The sequence below is a fragment of the Pseudophryne corroboree genome, chromosome 11 (assembly GCF_028390025.1).
Source record: "Pseudophryne corroboree isolate aPseCor3 chromosome 11, aPseCor3.hap2, whole genome shotgun sequence".
NCBI lineage: Eukaryota > Metazoa > Chordata > Amphibia > Anura > Myobatrachidae > Pseudophryne > Pseudophryne corroboree.
Genome location: NC_086454.1, coordinates 103,952,378 through 103,976,482, shown reverse-complemented (window position 1 = coordinate 103,976,482; position 24,105 = coordinate 103,952,378). Strand labels below are relative to the sequence as shown.

The window sequence follows — 24,105 nt, the reverse complement described above, 5'->3', positions numbered from 1 at the left end:
ACTCGCAGGGGTGCCCTGAGTTGGTGGTCCAGGACCAATTCAAATTATTTATGCCAATTTTAATAGACAAAACAAGTGCTGGTGGCTTCCAATCATAAAATATGTGGACAAATATAAGCAAGTCCTGTCCATCACTACATAACTGAACCTAAGGATGACATATAAACACAATTTACTGAATTTAATATTTCTTTCTAAATTTCTCAACAAGAAACGTTTGGCCTAGGGGTGCTGTGAAAAAAATTATGATGCTCTAGGGCGCTGTGATTCAAAAAAGTTTGGGATCCACTTCCTTAATCCTATTTCTCTAACACTAATACCCTAATCCTTACCCTTAATCCTAACATTATTATCCTAACCCTCACAATTCTGATTTTTATCCCCCCCTCCAGAAACTGCTTAGATATTGTCTTTTTTTTTTCATTGAAAAAAGTTTAAAATATATTTAGAAAAATACATTGAAATATTTTGTTAAAAAATAAATACTTAGTGGGTGTTTTTTAACACACCACCGTGTCCATAGGCCCTTATTGTAAAATACTTCTTTCCCCCAAGAAGAAATTGTACATCCAGTAGCAAAATAATTCCCAGCATTATAACCACCACACCCTACTGGTAACAGATCCCCCATACCCTCACTCCCAATGTCAGTGGGCCCCCAATATTTTGTGACCCCAATCCCCATGTTCCAATTTATAGATTTTATATATAATATACCAGCCAAAAAATTGGGGAGCATCACACCCCCGCTCCTTACCCCACGCCCAGTGCCAAAGGTTGTCCCCCCCCCAACTCCCCCCCACTTCTGTGGAAGCCAGTCCCCCTAATCTCTTTGCAGAGTGCAGCATAAACTGGGCAGAGCCAGACATACACTGTAGGTATTATAGGCAAATGCCTATCATTTGGAATGCCTAGGGGCATCCCTACTCTAGGACCAGCCTGTCTCTCACTGGTGGCAAAGTGTATTAAAAAGTTTTTTTTATTTTTTTATGAACAATTGCAGTGTAGCCTTTGGCTGATGCAGGAGTGGAACGGGGGTAGAGTAGGCACTGTGACTGATCACCTGCTCACCCAATTAATTACTTTGACATACTGATTTGACCACCATGGTGACCAGTGTGTGGATGCCGGGGCATGGCGTGGGTGGAGCAGGAGCTAATGAGGAGTAAGGGCAGGCTCCAGCAGTCATGGAGAACACTGTTCCTTTTACCTGCTGCGGGCCAATGGAAAAATAATGGAGGTTAAGCCTATGGGAGTGCCGGTAAGGACCCACATCTGTGAACAAGCTGCATCCTCTGGTCTGAGCTTCACCAGTGTGTACTCAATTTAGTCTTAGCAATGCTGCTTACTATATCAATGTAGCTGTCTCTTCTTTCCTCCAGGCTCCAGTAAACTGTATGTGTCACCATGTTGACCTCCCTAACAGCTACAGTGTGCGTGTGTCTTATGTGTGTCATTTTGTACCCTACAAGGTCACAGTGTGTATGTAACCATGTTCCTCCCCAAACTAGTGTGTGTCATTTTGTACCCAACAAATTCCCACTGTGTATGTATCCATGCCCCCCAACCAAGATACAGTGTGTGCCATATTGTACTGTCTTTGGTCACAATGTAGAGTAACCATTCCCCCCTGTTTCTGCCCCCCAATCTCCAGTGTGCCACCTTGCAACCACTCCCCAATATGGATGTCTTCATATCCCTGTCCAGGCTCCATTATGTATGCCACCATGTCCTACCAGACCCCATGGTGTATGTCATCATGCACAAGCCCCAGTGTGTATGTTACCATATCCCCACCAGGCGCCTGTATATATGTCACTATTCCCCCCACAGGCCCCAGTGTATGTCACCATTCCCCCACCAAATCCCAAGTATGTGTGTCACCATATACACCCAGGCCCCAGCATATGTCCCATGCTCCTAGTGGGTATGGCAACATGCCCCCAGGCCCCAATATGTATGTCACCATGTCCTCCAAGACCCCAGTATGTACATATGTCACCATGCCAAGGTCACAGTGTGTCACCATGGCCTCAGGGTGTATGACAATATATCTTCCCAGGCACCAGTGACCCTCCTCCAGGCCCCAGTGTGTATGTCACCGTGCACCCCCATCCAGGCTGCAGTGTGTGTCACCATAGCCCTGCATGGCACTGTATGTATGTCATCATGCACCCCCTGGTTCTAGGGTGTATGTCAACATGCCACCCTATCTGCATATAAACACTAAGGTTTGTGGTGGGATTATCTGCTAGGGGGCATTAACCAAAGTCTTGCCAAATCGGTTAGGGCCATGTCTGAGTGCGGGTCATGGGCAGGACTGATCATCAGTACCCCCTGCTGTAGCTGATCTCTGCATATGCAGTGATCAGCATAATTGTGCTGGGAGGGGAGAAATGTTCCCATCATCACATGTTTACTTCCGGTGTATGATTCCCACTTTAAATTCAGGGCATGATTTTGGGAGTGATGCCGGTGGTGAGAGACTGCGGCATCACTCCCAGGGGTGGCTACAGCAGGATGAAGTCTATTATATTGCCCCTCCAGGTCCACTGGGATGGTAAAGTATGAACAAGTCTGTTTTTGAGCAAAAATTCTTTAAAAACGTATGTTGGCATTTTGACATGTCGGCATTTTGAACATGTTGGTGTAATGAATGTCTGTATTTTGACCATGTCCGTATTTTGAATGTTGATCAATGGCTGTTGGGGATTATGGCCATTGTTATTGTGTCTGTCGTTATATCAACTGCTACCCATCATATGTGCTAAGACATTGCCAAGTAATGCACTATTGGCTGCGGTCATATCACATACATTATTGCCAGTTAAGTGCTGAATCCAAACCTTGATCCTAACAATAATGCTCTAACCAAAACTTTAACCCAAACCCCTAATCCAACTGTACCCCTAACCCTAATAACCACACCCTAGAAAGATAGACAAGATGGCCAAATGGTTCTTACCTGCCTTCAAATTCTATGTTTCTATGACATCATGCAACCCTGGTGGAAAAAACAACAACTTTTAATGTGTTGCCTGCCAGTCTCCCTCTTTCTGCCTGCACCCTGCTGAATACAGCACAGTATGTGATCTGGAATACCAAGAATCTTGGAGCCCAGTGCAATTGTCTTCCATGAACTCCCCTGTTGCCGGGCCAGCGTAGTGCTTTTGAACACTCTTGGACTCTCCTCTAGGTTGTTCTTTGAACTCTGTGGGCCTAATTCGGACCTTATTGCAGCAGTAAAATTGTTCTCCAATGGGCAAAACCATGTGCTCTGCAGGTGGGGCAGATATAACATGTGCAGAGAGAGTTCAATTTGGGTGGGGTGTGTTCAAACTGTAATCTAAATTGCAGTGTAAAAATAAAGCAGCCATTATCAGTGGCAAATGCAGGATTTGCATGGGGGGGGGGGGGGGGGGGTTTCCAGGACTGGGAGAAGCCAAGCACGGGAGAAGACCCAGTATATGCTGAGTCCGTAAAACTCTTGTGTCTGTGTGTGTGTGTGTGTGTGTGTGTATATACACACATATATATATATATATATATATCTACACATATATAAATATACCATATCTACACATATATATATATATATATATAAATATACACACAGCATATTAAACATGCATACATATATACACACATAGAGTACACGTGTATTTATACACATGTATATACTGGTTGAGTATCCCATATCCAAATATTCCGAAATACAGACTTTTTTTGAGTGAGACTGAGATAGTGAAACCTTTGTTTTTTGATGGCTCAATGTACACAAACTTTGTTTAATACTCAAAGTTATTAAAAATATTGTATTAAATGACCTTCAGGTTGTGTGCATAAGGTGTATATGAAACATAAATGAATTGTGTGAATGTACACACACTTTGTTTCATGTAGAAAGTTATAAAAATATTGGCTAAAATTACCTTCAGGCTGGGTGTATAAGGTGTATATGTAACATAAATGCATTCTGTGCTTAGATTTAGGTTTCATCACCATAATATCTCATTATGGTATGCAATTATTCCAAAATACGGAAAAATCCGATATCCAAAATTCCTCTGGTCCCAAGCATTTTGGATAAGGGATACTCCGCCTGTATATCATATGTGTGTGTGTGTGTGTGTGTGTGTGTGTTTATATGTATGTGTAATTAAAATAAAGTAAACTTTTATTAAGCACTTACAAGTGCCACCAGGAAGACAGCAGGCTGCAGAGGACACTAGACAGCCATTAATAATACTGGGCTCGCAAAATGCAGCAAAAAAAGAAATTCAAAAAATAAATAATTGTTTTTGGGGTGGAGAGGGGGGGGGGGTTTCTGGGTGCTCGGAACCCCCCCCTGCATGCGCCACTGAATATTTACCCTGCACAGAAACAAAATAACCAACCCAAATATAACTCACTCCGCACATGTTATATTTGCCCCAACTGCAGTGCATATAGCTTTGCCCGTGGGACAACAATTTTGCTGCGGCGATAAGGTCTGAATTAGGCTCTTGATTTGTTCCTCAGCCTCAGTGTTATTTCAGGGATGGATGATACGTGTGTTTGGGAAGTGACATTACTACTACTAGTGAGAAAATGGTGCATGGGAGGCTGTACTTAATGTCTGTTGACCACTCATGTACAGTAGGGTGACCAACCCCCACAGCATGAAATACATAGATGACATTACTTTTGCGCATCACACAGATGGGCTCCTTTGGCATCTCTTGGCTGTGCCTGCAGGTGTGCTTTCACACATCTCAGTGGTACATAATTTCTAAGTGATAAGAAATTATAATTATCAAGTCTAAAACCTGATAATTAACCACTTAACTGGCATGGTCAGATCACATGTGACTGCGCCGGCACACTGTCTCCCCGAGTTTTTGACGAGGAGATCCGTTCTGCAGATGTGCATAATATAATATTTAAATATTTAAAAAAAAAATGTTTTAAACTATATTAAATAAAATGTAAACAACCCCCCCCCCCCCCCCAATGTTATAAACTGTTTTGAAGGGAAAAATCATCAGTTAAGTGGTTTTAATAAATAGACCTCAAAATGAGGGACTGTTACCTTGCAATAAAAATAGTTATTTTGTCTGTGTTTTAACATTAGGATTATTCTAATCCAGCATGGTCTAACACCAACACAAACCTGGTTTTATGCCTCTGCTATAAAATCTATGATATTGGATCTCACCTGACAATAACACTTCACAATATAAAGATATATCTTATAAATAAATACAATAAACTATAATATAAAGCTATAAAACCTTTCATATTTTGAAGAGTGTTAACTGTCAAAATACCATTGAGGGCCCCACATTTTTTTTTTGCAATTTCCTAGGTACTCTGTGATACTGCAGTACTAGATTGCAAACAGTTTAAGTAGAAATAAGTTTGAACAAGATTATTTTGCAGCAGGTTGGGGGTGCATGTAGTCCACAAGTGTTGGGCAGCTATATTATTACACTGTAATTTAGATCTGAGTTTTGGCACGCCCCTTGTTACATCTAAATCTTTCTGCACAATTTACATCTGCCCCACCTGCAGTGCATTCCCAACTTCAAATCAGGCCCTTTGTTACAAACAAACCTTATGCAGATAGGTGTAGGTTTCTTTCTTTATTAGAAAACAAACTGTTACATTGTTATACAAATAGTCTCCGGACCCCCAGAATCCTTCTTCCCTTTATATCCACAGACCCTATTAGTCCTATACTGTAATTCCAGGTTATTAAAAACCAAATTGTTACATTTTTATACAAATACTCCCCAGAACCAATCTTCCCTCTATATCACTAAACCCCATTGTTCCTATACTGGAGATCCAGAAAATTGGCCTTGGTTATCATGAAAATATGCAGCAAATTGGTCTTGGTCTCCATGAATATCTGTGGATGAGCCTTGGTCTGCAAAATAGTTTCCAGAAGAATCGCCTTGGTCACGTGCCATAAAGGTGTTGCCTTGTTCCGGTTTGATGATTGGATCTACTCCTGATCCCTTGTCTTCATTATCTACAAAAATAAAGATATGGTTGCAGTCAATGGTCTATCTGAGCGTAGGAAGGTTTCTATTACATAAAATCTACATCAGCCATTATCCAGTGAAGCATTGGGCCTGCACTTTGTGACTATTCTAAAGGCCCATATAGACGGGCCGATGTGGGAGAGATGTGTGCTGAGCGAACCGCTTAGCACACATCTCTCCCGCCGCTCAGCACATCGCGATCTGTGTTGAGCGTGCGGGGGGAGATGGGGGGCCGCTCACTTCACCCAGCGGGTGAAGTGAGCGACCCGCTAGATTGGCCTGCATGCAGGCCAATCTAGCAGCAGCAATAGCGATGCGCGGGGCTGCGCATCGCTATCGCTGTAAGGGGTACACACGGAGCGATCAGGCTTAAATTCTAAGCAATCTAGTCAGATTGCGTAGAATATCGCTATGTGAGTACCCACCTTTACTATACCACATGGTGCAGAGCTGACAATGTTCCTCCACTGTAAAATGATACTTAGAGGCTGATTCAGTTAGTGGTGATGTGCACCAGGGTTCATCTGAGAACATATCCGTGATGTGTGCAGCTCCAGAATGGCACATTGCAGTCTATCTGATAAATGGTCAGTGTATAACCATTTGCTACAAATGGGTATTCTGGGATTTTAGGCCTTGGAGAAAATATTACTGATCAATTTTATTAAAAGTGAATGAATTGGACCATTTCATCTGAACTTTTACCTGGGCAACAATGTAAATCTATAGAATGACATAAGAGCAGTAATTGTTTATGAAGTACAATGCAAACAACTCCATCTAAAGGCCCATACACACTTGACGATGCACACATCGTTAACGACCGTCGTTAACGACTTCCCTTGAACTTCCCTTGAACAGCTGAGCAAACGACATGAGCATACACACTACCAACGACCAAAGACGAAAGACCAAAGACCATAGACCATTCATCGTTGAAGCATCCAAGCTGAACAGTTTATTAAAATAATGAGCTGGTGAACAGTGGCTTGGTCGTTGGTCGTTGGTCTTTCACACCATACACATTCAACGACGTCTCTGGTCGGTAATGACCATAGTGGAAATTGAGCATACATGCTCCACAGATAAGCGAGGGTCGTTAACGTCCCGCGGGGCCGCGCATCGGTGGTCGTCGGATGCATACACACTTGACGATATAATGAGCGACGTCGTTGATGAGGGCTGAAATGAACGACGTCGTTCATTTTATCGTCAAGTGTGTATGGGCCTTAAGAGTGCTAATTTGTTTATTAACAGTTTCTTATATAATGCAGCATATTCCATAGCGCTTTATAATTCACACTAGCTATTAAAAAAACAAGTGTAATAATATTTTTATAAAAGACCCCTGGCTGCTGTCTTTTCTTACTGCCTAGATATCAGTTATTTATTAGTATATATGGGCTAATTTGCCTTGTTAGAAATAATTATCTGCATGATAAAATACATTATATCAATCAATCAGCTTAGAGACCTATCGGCAGTGGTGCAGAGGTGAGAGGGTACAAATTACCTGGGCCCAGGTCTGATAGAGGGGACAAGTGGGGGCCTTGGTCCCTCTTACCTAGCAGCAGCTGCAGCTCTTCCCCTCAGCCCGGCACACGCTGCTGTGTGGCCATGTAGGTGCTTAAAATACCATTTTTTTCAGTATTTTTTGTCGATCAACCTAAAGTGACCGGGTTCTGAAAGAATTTGAATGTTGCTTTTACATTTTATGTATTTTTGTTCAATTTCATCTTATTTATTAATTTATTCCTGGCACCTTAGATTGTACATGTGCGATTAAAGCTGGGCATACCCTATACATTTATCTGCCAGATCTGGCTGTTTGGAATGAAAAGCTGGTAATGAATGAGAGCAAATGACAATCAACCATTTGCTTCCAAACAGTGGAAAATGGACAAAAACTGTCATTCATACAAATTGATTAAATCTGTGATTTAACCAATTTGTTTGAACAACAGATTTTAATTCCAAAAGCCAGATCTGACAAATAATCTGCCAGATAATTGTATAGTATATACACAGCTTAAGTGCCCTTTATGTAACCTATGTCTACACACACAATAAATATATTTACACCACACATGTTGCCAGTATGAGCCTGAATGGATAATAATAACATACAGTAGCACAATATTAGACATTCTTATCACCAACTATAATCCCACACATCAAACACATGTCTGTTTTATATGGTCATACCTGGACAGTCAGTACATCCATTGTTGTTGATCTCAACTATAGGGTAAGAAAAAGCCATCATTAGTCACCTGTATCAGTTACTTCTGTGATAATATTGTATATATATTTCTATAAATACCTCTCATTCTATTATCACATTACAATATTTCTTAGCAGGCATGCTTTCTGATTGCATGCTTACCCCGCCCATCACATGACCTGCCTGAGAACGGGTGGTCTTCTGTTTGCCGGCGGTCGGGCTCCCGGCGCTCAGTATACCGGCGCCGGGAGCCCGACAGCCGGCATACCGACAATTATTTTCCCTCGTGGGGGTCCACGACCCCCATAGAGGGAGAATAAAATAGTGTGGCGCGCGTAGCGCGCCACCGTGCCCGTAGCGTGGCGAGCGCAGCGAGCCCGCAAGGGGCTCATTTGCGCTCGCCAAGCTGTCGGTAAGCCGGCGGTCGGGCTCCCGGCGCCGGGATGCTGGTCGCCGGGAGCCCGACCGCCGGCCAGCCGTAGTGAACCCCTGAGAACAGTGGGCTCCAACTCTACTATGCAAATGACATGTGACACTGTGGAATTAAATACAAAAGACAGCTGCAAGTAATGCAGTTATATGAGGGTATGGTTTGGGCAGTACACACCCCCACCACAAATTATATTTGAGAAATAAATGAATAGCAAAACATAGATGGTTTAATAAACCAACATTACCTCTTAGGTAGAAACATTTATATAAAAATTAAATGTGAACAATGTGATTAAACTAAAAGCTGAGTTTGTTCCCATTGTCACAACGATAAGGGTTATTCAGAGTTATTAGCAAACCAAAAAAGTTAGCAATTGGGAAAAACCATGTTGCACAGCAGGTGGGGCAGATGTAACATGTGCAGGGAGAATTAGATTTGGGTGGGTTAGATTTTTCTGTGCATGGTAAATACTGCTGCTTTATTTTACACTGCAATTTAGATCTCAGTTTGAACACACCCCATCCAAATCTAAAGGGGGGGGGGGGGTACTCACAGAGCGATCACTGCTTAAACATAAGGAATCTGACTAGATTGCTTAGATTTTAAGCAGTGATCTCTCCGTGTTTACCCCCACAGTGATAGCGATGTGCAGCCCCGCGCATCGCTATCGCTAGTGCTAGATTGGCCTGCATACAGGCCACCGTGGACCCCCGTCTCCCCCTGCACACTCGCACTGTGCTGAGTGAGGGGAGAGATGTGTGCTGAGCAGTTCGCTCATCACACATCTCTCCCCAAATTGGGCCGTGAATACGGTCCTTAACTCTGGCCCCAAATCTTCATCTGGCCCCAAATGACAATGAAAGGAGATGGATTAGTTATGGGTAGTCTAGTGCAAGTGCAGTGACTGGGGAAAGATTGTTCTGTAGTTGCTGGGGGCTCCCACACGTCTGTTCCCCGTGTCATCACTTCAATAAGAAAGTCTTTGTTATTGTATCTACTGTATGTGGAGTTATCATGTAAACTGCATATAAATGTGCTTTACTATCGCAGTATATACAAGACAAACATGTCTGTATACCTGATGCATCTTTCAAACATCACAGCCAGGAATGTGCTGGATCTTGCACCCGGCAATTTCCAGGGTCTCAGCCACGATCCTGCTAAAGAGCAGGTTGGGTACTTAGTCTCAGGTAGCTTGCATTCACACACAAACATCCCAGGTTGATGTGTATTCATGTGTAAAAAAAAACCCAGGACTTTAGTGCTAGTGTGAAAGGGGTATAAGTAGATTAATCCTAGATATTAATTCCCATAAACATGCAAGTTGTTTTATTTGCAATGGTCACACTCTTCAAAATATATTACAGTATAATGAGCAACACAATATTACATTTATGTACTGATGGTGTAATGGATAGCATTACTGCCTCACAGCACTGAGGTCATGGGTTTGATTCCCATCATGGCCCTATCTGTGTGGAGTTTGTATATTCTCCCCATACTTGCATGGGTTTCCTCTGGGTTCTCCCGTTTCCTCCCACAATCCAAAAATATACTGGTAGGTTAATTGGTTCCCAACAAAATTAACCCTAGCATGAATGTGTGGACTTGTACATGTGATAGGGTATATAGAATGTAAGCTCCACTAGGGCATGGACTAATGTGAATGGCCAAATAATCTCTGTAAAGTGCTGCGGAATATGTGTGCTCTATATAAATAACTGGTAATAAATAAATGAGCATGCAAATAACTAATTCATATATCATTACACTGATAGAGCTTAGGATACCATAGATCAGTTTCCCCAAATCTGTCATTACAGTGCAGGTTTTAGGAATATCTATAATTGAGCACAGGTGACTTAATACCTCAGTCATTATGTTTTAACCATCTGGACTCGAGCATGGATATCCTTAAAACCTGGACTGTTATGTCAGCATTTGGGAAACTCGGCTATAGAACATACAGTAGGCTCCCAAACTCAGTCCACAGGACCCCAAACAGTTCATGTTTTCCAGGTCACCTAGAAGCTGCACAGGTGTAGTCATTACTCACTGACACATAAAAGATCTACTTGCAATGCTATGCAGAGCCCCAGAAAACATGAACTGTATGTAGTTCTGAGGACTGAGTTTGAGAACTTTTGCTACAGATGTGATAATGACAGCACTACAGTAAGTCGATATATTGTATACACTCATGCACATATATAGCAATACAACTAATGGAAGCATGACTTACCGGGTAATGACAGGATGCTGGTAAAGCAGCAGAGGGTGAGTATGAGTGCTAGCTGCATTGTGAGCCACAGATCTGAGTCAGTACAGAGTATAAGGAGAGTGAGTGAGGAGTGGAGGTGAGAGGAGTCTTTATATAGGAGTCCCATCCTACTCTCCTACTGTATGTTGGAGGTCTGTGTATTCTGGGAGGGGCCACACTGAACAATACAGACTCCATGTCTACAGTCACATAATAATGTTATCACACTACAAGTTACATTACAGGGTCACACAGCTACATGGTATCTCTAGTTAGTAGTCTTATCTGCTTACATTTTACATAGCACACTTTACATCTCTTTCTCACCTAAATTGTTTCTGTTACACATTCAGTCATTCATCTTCTAATATTTCTGTTATTACTGATAGATGTACTGTTCATGTTATTTCCCAACATTATAATTGTTCTGTGTTCCGTATTGCAACATATTTTATTGTTACACACATAACATTTATACTTCACCCATTATAAACTGGTGAGTGAGGGCTGCAAAGGGAACCATTCTAAAAAACGGGGGATATGTTACCCCCATGTTGTAGGAGTGCCAGGCTCTGCGTGTTTGGATGCAGATTTCCTGGCCCCGCAGCAGGAGTTCCGGTTTCCAGCCTGAGTATGCTGGGACTGCGATTGATGGTGATCTGATGCTGTATCATCAGACGCAGTACTCGGGTCGGTGCTGCATGCAGGAGGCGTCTTTTTCCTCAGGAATATTTGAGCATCGCTGCTGTAACCAAAAATGCAGCATTAATGCTCACTACCTCCATCTCTGAATCAGGGCCAATGTCCACAATACAGTCAAACCTACCATCTGTGTTATATTGTATGTTGTGTACATATACAATATTGTGTATATTGTATCTTATATAAATTGATTACTTATTGTATAACACAAAGAGGTTTCAATAGACCCCAACCAGTCATTGTTCCACAGTTACAATGATAGAAATAGGGGTGTCAAGTAAAGAACCATGTTGTCGACAATTTCTAAATGAGGCCATAGTCCCTTACAATGCCCATGCCAGACCCAGCTCTGAATACAGCCCAAGGCTGCACACACCTCACAGGAAGAAGTATTATTTAGCTAAAGGCTCACAGAACTTATACTGTAGTTAAGTATTCAATTTAGGCAATGACAGCCAGGTACTGCACTACCAATGGATTCTTTGTCATCTTGCAACCACCAGCATTGCCGATTTTACTATATTCTGAATAGGTCAGATCTCATGTTACCCTGGTGGCAGCTCAGTGTGAATGGGTCCTTGAAAAACATCCTGGGTCAAGTGCCCTGGCATTTCAAGTTAAATAGCAGGGTTGAACATGGGAGAAACCCAGGTTACCTGGCAGTGTGAATGGGAAAACCGGGTCATTTAACGTCGGTCCCGTTCAAATCCCATGGAGAGCCGACTCTCTAACACTTGAAGATAATATACTCTTTAAACATTGGTAGAATCAGAGGTGGATTTAAATTTTAAATCCACCTCTGCCCTCCACCCCTACCTATCCTCCAGCGGTATGGGTGGAGGGCAGCTTTGATGTCACATGGGCAGTAAGGGGTGTTCTATCTTCCACTCAGCATGTAGTACCTGGAGCAGTAATTTCTGCTAATTACGCCTTTACTGCACAGATGGTGGGAGATGGGGCAGGATGGTAAACACTGAACTGTAAAAGGGGGCATTGGGAATGAAGGGGCTCCTGTACATGACTTCAAGGATGGTAGGGGATGTTTAATATGCAGGAGAGGGATGGATAGTGGAGTGGGTTTAATATTCATCATTTTCCGGTCGGAGAGCATCTTGCTTGACTCCAGAATCCAGTTCCTGGATATAGATTTCTTAGCTTTCAATTAGATAAAACACTAAAGAGTCCCACCTTTTAGGAGGTACTGGGGACTTGGGGATCAAAGTTCAGGAAGCCAATGAATTCCATCAGAACATATAAAACTGCATACCAGGCGTGTGGAGCTGAATCAGGGACCAGCTGCTGGAAGGCTGATATCTCTGGTTCTGGGCATAGCAGTGACAAGCTTCCAGTCTCCACCGAGGGAGAGTCCCAACTTTTGGAATATTCCCTCAGAAACCAGACAGAACCTGTGATATCTGGCTGGGAAGAGCCATTAAAAGGCTCAGATGGGGACCACTGCTTTGAAGTCTGATTATTCCGGTTCCCCATTGCCAATTTTCAAAAATCTGGTACCCCTGTAAAAAGGGGACCCACAGCTATCAGCCTAGGGCCCTTAGACTCCTAGGCCCATGGGCAAGTGCCCATTGAGCCCATTCGAAAAGATGGCCCTTAATACACCACTTCCCTCACTGAATGTATCAGGTCCCCATACCACATTATTACACCCTCACTCACTGACAGCATTGTATATGAGTGACCCAAGCTTACTGATTATAGCAGGCCCCATCACCTAAAATACTCATTATTATCCCCCCTCAGTCACTGACTGCATTTCTAACAACATTTTATAATATCCATTATTACACCCCTTCGTCATTGTCTGTATTAATTATATAGTATATCAGTGCTTCACTCACTGATTGTAGTGCCTAAAGGCACTGATATATAACACAATAAAGTGCAGTAATGGGTATTATAAAGGATGGGGTATATAGTACAATCAGTAGGGGTGGTACTGACAGATAATGCAGGCACCCATACCTTATATTAATTATTATTACAACCAATGACATTAGTGCCTCCCCCTTACTGATTGTAGCAGCCTAGCAGGTCACCCATCCCTTATAATACCCATTATTACACCCCTTAGTCAGTGTGTCTGTACTGATTATATATCAGCACCCCTTACAGCATATGGCAATGCCCCTTAGGAGGCCCCTGTGATTGCATTTCTCTGGTGGGCCCTTCATGCCCCAGTCCGACACTGTAGCTACACATACACACAAACACATGGGGCCAGCCGAGTGAGACAGCCAGATATCGGAGATTCCGGATGGGCTCGTATGTTTTTTTTTTTTTTAAAGTGGCAATCATTTATAAGGCAAAGCCAGGTTGGTCTTACCTTGTAAACAATTGCCACTTTAAAAAAAAGTACAAGGTCGGACAGAATCTTGGAGCTTCAGCCACCTTGCACTTCATTACAGCCTATGAAGAGAAATAGGGCTAATTTGGAAGTAGAATAGAACAGGAAGAGCTTAGGTCATGATAGGGATAGTCTTTCATACTGTCAGTTTTAATTGAATATATGCAAATAAAACAGCTCAATGTAGCTTAATATTCTTTGGTGACATATTACAGAGTACCTGTAATTATATTTTGCACTGCACTTTCATTTTGAATACATCTGAATAAAGGGATAATTCAGACCTGATCGCTGCTGTGCGTTTTTGTACAGCGTGTGATCAGGTGTAAACTGCACATGCGCAGGCGCCGCAGTGTTCCTGCACATGCCAGAGATGTGATAGGTATTTCAGCCCAGCGATTGCCTCTGCCTGATTGACAGGCAGAGGCGTTCGCTAGACGGGAAGGGGTGGGCCAGCAGCGTAGAGCTGCCACTTTGGAGGCGCGGTCCGGCAACGCAGGTGTGCCCGGACCATGCGGGGGCAGGCTGCAGTGGCTGCGTGATATCATATGCAGCTGCTGCAACCCAGAGAGCAATGGGTAACTCCCTGCCAGTGTGCAGGAGCTGCGCTGGTAGGGAGCTACTCTTCAGGTACAAAAGCATCACTGCCGTGCAATGCTTCTGTACTTGTGCAGGGGGGGGCGGGCAGAGCCAGACATGTGGGTGGACTAGCCCGGTGCTGGGCGTCCCCCACATGTCTGTGAAAGTGATCGTGGATGTGGTAAATTTAGCACATATATGATCAAGTCTGAATTACCCCCAATATCAGGTGTTTAACTAACCCTTATAGCGTATGAAAGTAGCCACAGCCGCAGTGATCTATTGTTTCATGCAACTGCAGAGATATCATAGAACTAGTGATGTGCACCGGAAATTTTTCGGGTTTTGGTTTTGGGTTCGGTTCCACGGACGTGTTTTGGATTCGGACGCGTTTTGGCAAAACCTCACCGAAAATTTTTTGTCGGATTCGGGTGTGTTTTGGATTCGGGTGTTTTTTTCAAAAAAACCTAAAAAACAGCTTAAATCATAGAATTTGGGGGTCATTTTGATCCCATAGTATTATTAACCTCAATAACCATAATTTCCAGTCTATTCTGAACACCTCACAATATTATTTTTAGTCCTAAAATTTGCACCGAGGTCGCTGGATGGCTAAGCTAAGCGACACAAGTGGCCGACACAAACACCTGGCCCATCTAGGAGTGGCACTGCAGTGTCAGGCAGGATGGCCCTTCAAAAAAATAGTCCCCAAACAGCACATGATGCAAAGAAAAAAAGAGGCGCACCAAGGTCGCTGTGTGACTAAGCTAAGCGACACAAGTGGCCGACACAAACACCTGGCCCATGTAGGAGTGGCACTGCAGTGTCAGGCAGGATGGCCCTTCAAAAAAATTGTCCCCAAACAGCACATGATGCAAAGAAAAAAAAGAGGCGCACCACAGGTATAGAATGTAGATGGATAGTATACTTAATGACGACACAGAGGTAGGCACAGCAGTGGCCTTCCATATCGTACTGCTATATATAGTATACTGGTGGACACTGTGTCGGCAAACTGCAAAACTAAAATGCACCACAGGTATAGAATGTAGATGGATAGTATACTTAATGACGACACAGAGGCAGGCACAGCAGTGGCCTTCCGTATCGTACTGCTATATATAGTATACTGGTGGACACTGTGTCGGCAAACTGCAAAACTAAAATGCACCACAGGTATAGAATGTAGATGGATAGTATACTTAATGACGACACAGAGGCAGGCACAGCAGTGGCCTTCCGTATCGTACTGCTATATATAGTATACTGGTGGACACTGTGTCGGCAAACTGCAAAACTAAAATGCACCACAGGTATAGAATGTAGATGGATAGTATACTTAATGACGACACAGAGGTAGGCACAGCAGTGGCCTTCCGTATCGTACTGCTATATATAGTATCAGGGCCGTTTCTAGACAATTTGGCTCCCAGTGCGAGATTTAAAAATGCGCCCGCCCCCCCCCCCCCATTGCTATAAAAAAAAAATGCGTGCCCCCCCATATAGCCAGAAAAAAAGCATGCGCGCGCTCCCGACAAGGCTGTGTGGCCTGATTAAAACGGGCGTGGTCTCATTACAGTGGGCGTGGCCTCGTCTGATATCACACCCACCACAGGGGGAAAAAATAAAAATAAAAAAGTCCCCTTTTTACACATTACACCAGGCAAGTGTCCCCATATTACACAGCGCGGCAGGCAGGTGTCCCCATTTACAAAGTGCGGCAGGCAGGTGTCCCCATTTTACAAAGTGTGGCAGGCAGGTGTACCCATTTTACAAAGTGCGGCAGGCAGGTGTCCCCATTTTACAAAGTGTGGCAGGCAGGTGTACCCATTTAACAAAGTGCGGCAGGCAGGTGTACCCATTTTGCACAGTACGCAGGCAGATATCCCCATTTTACACAGTACGCAGGCAGGTGTCCCCATTTAACAAAGTGCAGCAGGCAGATATCCCCATTTTACACAGTACGCAGGCAGGTGTCCCCATTTTACGCAGGCAGGTGTCCCCATTTTACACAGTGCAGCAGGTATCCCCATTTTACACAGTGCGGCAGGTATCCCCATTGTACACAGTGCGGCAGGTGCCCCCATTTTACACAGTGTGGCAGGTGCCCCCATTTTACACAGTGCGGCAGGTGCCCCCATTTTACACAGTGCGGCAGGTGCCCCCATTTTACACAGTGCGGCAGGTGCCCCCATTTTACACAGTGCGGCAGGTGCCCCCATTTTACACAGTGCGGCAGGTGCCCCCATTTTACACAGTGCGGCAGGTGCCCCCATTTTACACAGTGCGGCAGGTGCCCCCATTTTACACAGTGCGGCAGGTGCCCCCATTTTACACAGTGCGGCAGGTGCCCCCATTTTACACAGTGCGGCAGGTGCCCCCATTTTACACAGTGCGGCAGGTGCCCCCATTTTACACAGTGCGGCAGGTGCCCCCATTTTACACAGTGCGGGAGGTGCCCCCATTTTACACAGTGCGGCAGGTGCCCCCATTTTACACAGTGCGGCAGGTGCCCCCATTTTACACAGTGCGGCAGGTGTCCCCATTTTACACAGTGCGGCAGGTGTCCCCATTTTACACAGTGCGGCAGGTGTCCCCATTTTACACAGTGCGGCAGGTGTCAAGTGGGGGGTAGGGGTAGGGGGGGGGAGAGAGAGAGAGAGTACTTACAACTTGCCGCTCTTCGGGTCCCGCGCGCCGGCCGCCTCCTCCGTCGATGGTTATCTCCAGTCCTCTCCTCCCTCTCTCTTCCACCCGACCCGAGCGCTCCTGCTCGGGGGGCGGGGCTTCGCGGAATGACGCGTTTGCGTCGTGACGTCACGACGCAAACGCGTCATTCCGCGAAGCCCCGCCCCCCGAGCAGGAGCGCTCGGGGGGGGGAAAGGGAGGAGAGGAGTAGTCACAAAGTGCCGCGGCGGGCGCCCCGTGCGGTTGCACGGCTCGCCCGCCGCTAGAAACGGCACTGTATAGTATACTGGTGGACACTGTGTCGGCAAACTGCAAAACTAAAATGCACCACTGGTATAGAATGTAGATAGATAGTATACTTAATGACGACACAGAGGTAGGCACAGCAGTGGCCTTCCGTATCGTACTGCTATATATAGTATACTGGTGGACACTGTGTCGGCAAACTGCAAAACTAAAATGCACCACAGGTATAGAATGTAGATGGATAGTATACTTAATGGATGACGACACAGAGGTAGGTACAGTAGTGCACTCTGCACTGTACTCCTCCTATATAATATTAATTACTGGTGGTCCACAGTCCCCACAATAATAAAGCAGCACACTGAGCACAGATATGGAGTGTTTTTCAGGCAGACAACGTATACTGGTGGTCACTGTCAGCAAAACTCTGCACTGTACTCCTGCTATAGCTGCTCCCCAGTCCCGACAATTAAGCAGTGTGAGCACTCAGCACAGATATATTATGCAGCACACTGAGCACAGATATAGTATGGAGCGTTTTTTTCAGGCAGAGAACGGATAAAAACTGGTGGTCACTTATCAGCAAAACTCTGCACTGTACTCCTCCTAACAGCTGCTCCCCAATCCTCCCCACAATTAAGCAATAAACCAATCAACTTCTACAATAAACGGAGAGGACGCGACGCCAGCCACGTCCTCTCCCTATCATCTCCAATGCACGAGTGAAAATGGCGGCGACGTGCGGCTGCTTATATAGAATCCGAATCTCGCGAGAATCCGACAGTGGGATGATGACGTTCGGGCGCGCTCGGGTTAGCCGAGCAAGGCGGGAAGGTTCGAACCTGCCTCGGACCCGTGTAAAATGGGTGAAGTTCGGGGGGGGGTTCGGTTTCCGAGAAACCGAACCCGCTCATCACTACATAGAACACAATTACTTATTTGCAGTCTTATATCCCTTTCGCACCAATAACCGGGTCCAACCTGCGTTATTGAACATGGTTTCAAGCTGAGTCCAGCTTCTTGAAATCGTGTTTGCAATGCAGGCTGGACCCGGGTTATTGCTGGGTTATCTCTTTGCTGGTGCATGGAGATGACATCATCTCTAATTGCTGGTAATCCAGCTCTCTGCATACTAATAGCTTGACTCTTTACCACATTTTCAAGATCAGTCCCGGGTTTAACCTTGGTCACAGTCCAGGCACTGAACCTGGGCAGTCCCTTTCACACAAAGCCAGGACACAGGTTGCCCAGGCAATATAAAATATGTGTTTTTGGTCCAATTCAGCCCAAGCCCCATAATGTTTCTAGGACAATGTAATATAAGCAGGATGTGACCTTAGCAGTGATTATTAATATCACCTCATTCAATCTACATCTCATAAGAGTATTGGATGTATATGTACTCCCATCTGACATAATTGTACCACCGGTCTGATAAGCACAATACTCAGCACTATAGAGCAGAAGAAGAGACTATTTCTACCATTACAATCCATACAGTTTGTGTCAACTGTAATAGATTAAGGGGTAACTGTGTTATTCCTTATTGTCTGATAAGAGCTCTTTGATCTGCGATGATGTCTGTCGGTGGGTATCAGACAATTCAAATACAGATTAGTCTGTTTAAACATATTCAAACTTTGCTGTGATTGAATTAACAAAGAAACGCTAAATTATCTAATCAGCAAACAGACCCAGACATCAGATGAGATTTCCAGTCAAATGCAGAACAACTTACTTTATTATATTGAATCCCAAACTCAGCAACAAAGGTCAATTGTATTTAATTTGTAGCACTCAATACAATTTGTGATTTATCTATAATATCTTCTTTGCACTGCTGAGGTCCATCATGTTATCACCTCTGCTCTCTGCTGCATTTTCATGATGCTATTGGTACTTTAATATGTAATTGCATGAAGTGCCATAATGATTAGACCGGAGGTGGGGCCAACACTATGCCGCAGTCTACTCACAGATCTGGGCCCTCTACTCACTGAGGGGTAAATTTACTAAAGCTTCTTATAATGAAAAGTGGGAATGTTGCCCAAAGCAACCAATCAGATTCTGTCTATCATTTCTCTATTGCAACCTAGAAAATGATAGAATCTGGTTGCTATGGGCAACATCACCACTTTTAATTTTTAGAAGCTTTAGCAAATTTACCCCATAGGGTCATAATTATCAGGTTACAGTAATTCACCAGTTATTATTATTATTATTATTACATTTTATTTATAAGGCGCCACATGTGTTTCGCAGCGCCGTACAAAGGACAGTACAGGGGACAAAACATTTCATTACAGTAAATAAATAACAGAAATAGAGTACAGATAACAGAGCACCACACATTCTCAAGACATAGTACAGCTAAGATGTAAGTATTGAGGTAGTGATCATCGTACTACTAGAGGCTGGTGGTCATAGATGGAGATGAGCCTTTACTAGCAGGATAAAAATGGTCGTTGAGTGGGGGAGAGCTGTGAGTGAAATGTGTTGAGACGAGGGCTTAAATAACAAGAGGAAAGAGGGCCCTGCTCTGAAGAGCTAACAATCTATTGGGGAGGGGCGACAGACAGATGACAATGACCAGTTCTCAGAAAATTGACTTTTTTCTGTAATGTTGATATTTATCAGGGTACTGCAGCAGAAATCAGAGCTATCTATTGTGGTCCCTCATTTATCATTCCCAAAAACTGTCACCATAGCTGTGTATAGGGACTGTGATTAAGGCAAATTTACCAAGATCCAATAAGCTAAGGTTATGTACACATCAGTGGGAGTGGCGGAGGTGGGAGGAGCAGGGCCATGCTGCATTTGGTAGGTCCATCGGGTTACGCAGCACATGACCAGCGGGAGCGCGCATCAAACCCAATATTGAGCATACATACTATACAATATCATAAGCCAATAGCAGCCGGATCGTATGCAATATTGCATAGTGTGTACACACCCTTAGCTTCAGATGGAGTTAGTCCATAGTAGCCTATGCGCTAATGTTCAACATTTCTTATTGGAAAGGGATCCTTTGGATATCTATCCTTTAGCCTATACTAGAGCATTAGCCTCTGTAGGAAGCTATCGCTTTACTTCCAACTTTTCACTGGGCTATCATCAGTGTCCGTGCCCCAACATGGGACTGTTGCTAAATACCACATTTATATTATTTCTTATTGTTGTTTCTATATGCAGAAATGATATTTAATTGGGCAAAATTCATAATATTATTAAAATGAACCCTAGATCATGGATCTCAGCAATGTACAAGATGGCTGTTCCAGGGTAAAGACCATGACACAGCAGGTTATTTACTAAACTATTTCTAAACAGGGCTACATAGTGTGCCCAACATGCCAAAAATGACTGCAGCAACCCTGCATTATGTGTTTTTCTACTTGCTGTTATACAAAGGGCAGATTTGGCTATGAGTGATGTTCTCGTTGTCACTCGTTGCTGTTCATGAGTGCTGCTCCTGCCAGCCAGCTCCCAACTGTCACTTTTACCATTTGGGATTGGCTTTGATGTCTATAAAGTGCCTTGAGTCCTATGGGAGAAAAAGCACTATATAACGTTGTGCTGTTAGATCGCAGAGAAACTGCAAAGAGAAGCAGCTGGCAGCAGTAGATAACTGTGGCTATAGATGGAGAGACACAAGGGGGTATGCGAGGGTTGGTAAGGGTGGTGATGCAGTGGCTTGGAAGGATAATGCTGACGCTTTGGGGAATGTAGTGCAAAGGTACAGGGGTTGGACAAGGCCAAGGGACACAGGGGGATGATGCTGAGAGACACAGCAGGGAATAATGCTAGCCATACATCAGACCAACTTTCCACTAAGTATCCAACTGACCAACCGTCCAACTTTTTTCCCAACTAAAACTCTGCCCCACAAACCTAACCAACTTTTTCATCAGGCCAGCCAACTTCTCTCCAACTTGTGATGTCACAGAAGTAGGCGGACAGTGTCTGCCTACTTCTGCATGTAATACCCCTTTTCCACTAGCTTTTAAAATACGGGTAAATGCGCGGGGGCGCGCATTTACCTGTGTTTTTCCCTAGTGGAAAAGGGTCCCCCTGCAAATTCCTGATTCAAGTGATCCGGGAATCCTACCCGGGTAGCTAGCCGGGTTGAACATGTGTTCAACGCGGTAAGCTGTGTAGTGTGAACGGGAGCCGTGTCGCCACAGTGTATGGGAGGGCGGTGCTGGGAGATCATGTGATCTCCCAGCGCCGCCCCTGCCACGTCACTAGCAGCGTTACCAACCCGGCAATATGCTGGGTTGGTGAGCGCTGTGGGAAAGAGTGCTGTAGCACGGGTCACAGCCGTGTCAGGCGACACGGCTGCGACCCATGCTATAGTGGAAAAGGGGTATTATTATTATTATTTTTTTTAAACTTGCATGTCTATTTATTCCAGTAAAAGCTTTATTTTTTCTTCTTCCACACCATACATTAATTGGTATACAGAAATATATTTTATTATGTTAAAAAAGCTGCATCCACATCAAGTAATTCAATAAAGAATGTCTGCCTAGCAGACTAAAATACTAATTATATGGCAATTTATGTCAGATAATAGAATACAATTTAAATGTTGCAAATGATTGAAACATTTATATGCTGTGCAATAATGAAACTAAGATGTTGTCATATACTAAAAGAGATTTATTGCACATAGGATAGAAATATATATCATCCTATAAGGGAATGGGTGCACTTAAAATCTAAGTGTTTTGACGTACACTGGAGGGAGGGGGATCGGAGGTGCCAGCTGTGGTAGGGGGGAATCGGAAGTGTTCATGACAGGTGGGGAAGATTGGAGGTAAAACTTGCAGGGGGGAGCTAGTGCTGATTGGGGGTGCCGGCCGCATGTGGTCCTGTTGCATGAGGAGCTGGTGTCGATTGCAGGTGGGGAGGGGTGGGGTTGAGGTGCCGGATGATGGGAGCCTTTTGATAGTGGGGGCCCACAGCCGGCGCTGATGACGGGGGGGCCCACAGCCGGCGCTGAAGATGGGGGGGGCCCACAGCCGGCGCTGATGACAGTGGGGGCCCACAGCCGGCGCTGATGACAGTGGGGGCCCACAGCCGGCGCTGATGACAGTGGGGGCCCACAGCCGGCACTGATGATGGGGGGCCCACAGCCGGCACTGATGACAGGGAAGGGGGCCCACAGCCGACGCTGAAGACAGGGGGGACCCTACCTTACTGTAATGTGATGCAAAGTTTCTGGCACTGTATGTGGAGGATGGCTGCCAGGGGAGACAGAGTGAGGAGGACCTTGCAGCCGGAGGGATCTCCTGCAAAGACCGCGCTGCTGCACCCACGTCTTCCTGTAACTGGACGGAAGATACTTTGGTGGCACTATGTCCTCACACTCCAGCCCGCATCTGTGATGCTCCCTCCACTTCCCCGACCCCTACCAATGAGGATGAGCACAGCCTCCCCCAAACTATGTGGTGATCACGGGCGGGCTGGTGGTGATCGTGGGCGGGCAGGGGAGGATTCAGGTGCTGGGTATCCTCTGGTGATGGGGTGCGGGCATGGGGACACATGCTGTGGGTGGTGCTCACGTGGAAAGGGGGAGGGTAGGTGCTTGCCTGTGACCTCTAATGGGGTATATGCTGCAGCCTGGTGGGAAGGCTGACCACGGATACTGACAGGAGAGAGGGCGAGAGAGGTGACAGGGAGACTGACATGCAGCAGCGCCGGGTGTCCGCTGCTGATGGGGTGTGGACAGGGGAGGGGATCACTGCTGCGGCTGGTGATCGCGGGCGGGGTGACAGGCGCCGGGTGTCCGCTGCTGATGGGGTGCGCACAGGGGATCACTGCTGCTGCTGGCGATCAAAAGCGGGGTGACAGGCGCCGCGTGTCCGCTGCTGATGGGGTCCGGGTAGGGGAACACCGCTGCTGGGTGTGGTAATGCGGGGGTTTGTAGGGTAGGTGACCTCTGACAGGGGTGCAGGCAGGGGGACACAGCTGCTGCAGGCGTTGAACACTGTTGAGGTGCGCCAGTGCAGCAGGGGCACTGAATTTTCTCCTCCCGCTCAGCCGCTGCGTCTGACTGGGATTCCGATGAAGAAGTAGGTGGACACTCACGCTCAAAGTGTCCGCCTACTTATCGTTCAGTTCCCCCTACACCTGAACGATTAGTTGGGAAAATCGAACAGGTTTGATTTTCCCAACTAGTTGGACAGACCGTTTCTGGACGTTTTTTAGCGTGTGGGAGCAAACGCCTGATAATCGTTTGCTCCCACACACTGCCAGAATATCTTTCCAACCAGCCAACTAGTTGGCTGGTTGGAAAGATATCGTCCTGATGTATGGCTAGCATAAGGCTGGGAAAAACAGAAGAGAAGAATGTAGTGCAGAGGTACAGGGGTTGGACAAGGCCAAGGGACACAGGGGGATGATGCTGAGATACACAGCAGGGAATAAGGCTGGGAAACACAGAACAGAAGAGTCAATGGCTGGAGATGTTGAGACCCAGAGCAGAGGAAGCTGGAGAGACATAGGTGAGATGTGAATGTAAACACCATGGTGGTGCTGGAGAAACAGAGCATGGATGTTGCTGTAGAGACACAGGCA

At 45.2% G+C, this 24,105-nt stretch overlaps 1 long non-coding RNA gene across 2 annotated transcripts in view; it reads left to right on the top strand.

Moving 5' to 3' along the window:
- LOC134969000 (uncharacterized) overlaps positions 1–24,105 on the top strand; it is a 100,537-nt gene that overhangs the window by 25,432 nt on the left and 51,000 nt on the right. Inside the window, exon 1 of one of the 2 annotated variants that reach the window (XR_010189366.1) lies at positions 10,783–10,861. The exons of the other annotated variant lie outside the window; for it this stretch is intronic. This is a non-coding gene — a long non-coding RNA (uncharacterized LOC134969000). Of the gene's footprint in view, positions 1–10,782; positions 10,862–24,105 lie in introns of those variants that run through there. 2 annotated transcript variants of the gene reach the window in all.